This window comes from Crocodylus porosus, unplaced genomic scaffold, assembly GCF_001723895.1.
Source record: "Crocodylus porosus isolate Cpor-Errol unplaced genomic scaffold, CroPor_comp1, whole genome shotgun sequence".
NCBI lineage: Eukaryota > Metazoa > Chordata > Crocodylia > Crocodylidae > Crocodylus > Crocodylus porosus.
The window spans coordinates 13,692,497-13,696,816 of NW_017728907.1; positions in this window are offsets into that span (position 1 = coordinate 13,692,497).

Consider the following 4,320-nt stretch of genomic DNA (forward strand, 5'->3'; position numbering starts at 1 on the left):
GCAATGTGAGTACTCTGTAGGTTTAGCATCACAGAAAAGGCACTAGAAGATACCAGAATTATCTGAACTAAGGCATCCCAAAGAGGCAATTAGAGATCAATAGTAGTACTACTACTTAGAATATGCCAATGCAGAACAGACTCCAATTTCTAAATATTAAAAAAGACGAAACTCAGGACTTTAAACAAAAAAGCAACAAGAAAGGTCAAATAAAAGAGTTTTTTTCCCTTTCACAAATCAACTTCACGCAAAGCCACGTGGTTTGCTAGATTAGAGCATTGTGAGAAGATCTGCAAATGCTTTAAAAGGTGTGAAGATACCTCAAACAGAGCAATAGATGAATTCCAGAAAAAGAATAAGGTGGCACAGATTTACAGCTACCACTGCAGAAACCACCCCCCCAAGCAACCTTGATTTGAAAGAATGGATTTTCCCGTGCCTTTGCTTTTTCACTTGCTAGGAAAACTCTGGACTTGGCTAAGGAAAAAGCTACTCAAGAATAAGCAGCATCAATGATAGCAGTACGTTTCAATATTCACTTAGAAGGGGTGTGGGAAAGAGAGAGAGAGATGCAGAGCATGCTTGTAACTTCTAGAAAAGGGACACTGTCATCCTTTTCTAATGAATCATGGCACTCTTAGCACACACTGAGATCTTGCCCTTCTTTTGAATATACAGAAAATAGTAGTAAAAGGCAGCACTGCTCTGAATGAACAAGATCAGAAGACTGACTTTCCTCTTTCAGATACAGGCCTAATAAACCACCAATACTTATTAGGTTGCATTATTCTAACATAATTCTTCCCAGAACTGCCCTTGGTAAACCTCCACTATCATCAACTGATGCAAAATGTGGCTGTTCACCTTTTGACTAAAACGTGCAAAATTAATTACTAATTAGCCATTAATCCAAGATGTGTGTTACAATCCTCCAAATTCTAATCTGAAGTATTAGACAGGGTGAACTATTGGTGTTTCTTTGTCCTCAAATTTTACTTGTCTCCCTGATTTCTCATAGACTTATGTCCCCAGACTCACAAGTTATGCAGTAGCCATTTCCCAAGCTCCTTACATCCCACAGAGTCAGTTTGTTGAACATGGCCACTTCTGGGGCCTATGTCAAATAGTCTAAGGGCAAGGGTTTCAAAAGATGAGCTAGGCCTCACGTAAGTTTTATATGAATCCAAGTGGAAATGGGCAAAGGAAAATAGGATACCGCTTAAAGACAGACCAGGGGAAATTCAAGGCTGTGAGCAGCTCAGCTCAGCTCAGTGCTGATAACCTTCCTCTCTCTATCATTCTCTACTTCAGCATCACTTAACATCCCAACCCACAGGAATGAACTGCTCTTAATAAAAGAAGAGCCTTTTCCTCAAGAATCCCCTTTTCTTCAGTCTTTTTCAAGCATTCAGTTCCAACTGTGAGCTTCTTTCAGCACCATCCCTCCTCTCTTCAAGCCTCAAGCATGCATGTCTGTTCCTAGAACACAGAAAAATGAAACTTTTAGGAAGAAGCTGGACATTCAAACTCCTTGCTGTGATATCTGTCCCACCAAAACCTTAAATAGCTATAAAATACGTTTTTCAAAGTAGTCTCTATGTGCCAGTCCCTTGAGGAAATGGTTCTATAAGGCAACTGCCCATTAGAAAATGCTAGAAAGAATTGTTCCACCTCTTGTGGATTGACAGAGGGTTTTTAAAGGGTTTAACTCACTCACACCTCTGTATAGTGGAAGTGCCATGACAAATCCTTCCTGACCCCACTTCAGAATCCCTATTTACTCAGTACAGCTATACTGTAGACAACAATGCTACCCAAAAGGCAATGTCCAGAATAAGGGCATATCTACAATGTGGAAAGTTTATTCTGGAGAATCTATTCTAATTAATTTCTCAACAAAAACCTTCAAGCACAGCACTTACTCCAAGTCTGTGGGAAGGAAGGGGCACAGGGGGCAGATTGTGACCCCCCATGGTGCAGGAGGGAGTGGGGCTGGGGCAGGGGTAGATGCTGCCAAGCTGGGGTGGGGCATGATATAGATCTGCGGGCAGCTTGTCAGGAGCTGCAGGGAGCTCATGCCATTGCACCCCCCATGCCCCAGAGACATGGGGGGCATGTTTCCCCTGGAGCTATGCAGGGTGAGGGTGGGCTGCCTGCTGTGGGTTCAGGGGCAGGAGCTGGCCTCTTCCAGATGGGGGATCTGCCCCAGGGCTGAGCTTGGGTCAGGATGGGGCAGTGGTGGCAGCACTAGGAGGGGGACTATGGTGAATTTTGGGGTAGCTGCAGTAGTCCCCCAGCACAGCCATCCCTTCCAGTGCCAATGCCACCTGCCACTGCCTGCCCAAGCACAGCCTCAGCCCAGCCCCAATCCTGGGAAGAGGCTGGCGCAGCCCCTGGCCTTGAGTCTACCCCACGCACAAATCTGGGGGGTACACCTCCCCTGGGGGTGTGCACAGCAGCGGTAGGCCCCCTCTCCCCCCACCACTATCTCAGACAAGCCACCCGCAGCTCTATCCCACAGTCTACCCTGCCCCAGCTGGGCAGAGCCTGTCCCTGCCCCACTCCCTCCTTCACCATGGGGGTTCCATCTTCCCCCCTCCACTCCTTCCCACCCCCAGACTTATCGGCTGAACGCTGCTCTCCAAGCTGCTGGGCTGCATATCAGTTATTGGACTGGATTGGCTGATATAGCTGGTTAATAATAGACCACTGGGCAAAAAAAATCTGTATCAGTGCATCCCCTAGCTATTCTGGTCATTTCCTCTTGTAAACAAGGTCTAAGCTTCTTGTCACCACCATCAACCATTCTATCAGTTGTTCTCAAACTATGTCCACAAGGACATAGTAGGTAGCTCACAAATGGCACTAAGCACCAAAGACTGTTAAAGTATTTTCAAATAAATGAGGTTGCATGGTGGTCTGCAAGAAATTAATGGTGATAATGGTCCACTGGTCCAAAGAAGTTTGAGCAACAGTGCTCTATATAACTATAGCACTCTATGCTTACTCCTGCCATGGCTGCCCCTCCCTTTCCCCCTTTTCATTAGCACTCCCAACAGCAAATGCTCATTTGTCATCTTTCATGTACTACAGAATAAGTTCCCTGAGCCCTTCTGCAAGGTACAATATACCCTTGTCCACCATTACTCTCTCCCAAAGATGCAGTCCTGAAAGTTGTCTATAATGAACTAAGCTGCCTTGTACTTGAATCATCTATTCCCCTGACAGGTCTATTTGTTTACCTTAGACTGCCAGCTCCTCAGAGCAGCTGTTCTTAAGTATCTGGACGAGGACGTCACACCTAATAGATGAAACTTTGAGCCTGGTCATCTGCAGTCACTTGGGGGGGGCAGCACATGTGACTCATTTTCAGCATCAGGTCACTCTCTCAGAGACTAAGCTTACCTTATGCAAGACTTTTCTTTTTTAAACAGATGAACTACAAATTAGTTTAAATCACCACATCCTACATTGCTCAGTCAGTATCAGATAAAGCTCACTTTATATGGAAATTGTCTGTAGCATCTTGGCTGATAAATATCTGTTGACATGTCAAAAACTTTTAGTTGCAATTAGCTTTGGAGAAGACAGACTGAAATATCCTCTAATTTTGGAAATGCGAATTTGCTGCTTTCAAAAGAGAGCGACCTCTAATGTGAAAAGATTTAATTTAAATTGTATCGTGTAAATGTGTTTTAAGAATTTTTTCTTGGGCTTCAACCACAAAGCTAAGACCAAACGTACGCTAAAAAGAGTTGCCAGATATAATGGTCTGGAGCAGGGGTCAGCAATGTTTTTGGCTGGAGTGCCCAAAAAACCCCAGCCTCCACCCATGCCTTGATTTAACATGCCAGAGGTAGGGAAGCTGCGAGGGGCCTGATCCCCATTGCTGGTGATGGCTACATGCACACCTCTGGTCAGATAGCAGGAAAGGGACTGGGGTTATACTGTCATGGAGGTGGTGCTGTGGCTCTGCAGCCCTGGCACTGGCTCCACGGCAGAGGCAGATGCCACCACCATGGAGCCTATAATTAGGATGTTTGCTGGCCTGGGTTCTGGACTGTTTGCTGGCTGCAGCCGGCCTGGGCTCTGGACAGCTGCTGCCTGCCATGCAGCCCATGCTGTTTGCAAAATGGCTTGCAGTCTCCTGAAAGCAGCCTGGGTTCTGTGGCCACCGGCAAAATGGGCTTGTGTGCCATGCTCTGACATATGTGCCAGGGGTTACCAATCCCTGGTCTGGAGTGAGGAAGTCACCCACCAGACCAACATGACTATTCAAGTAAAACCACTTGCCAGTGAAAGGTCCATCTCCTATAGGGG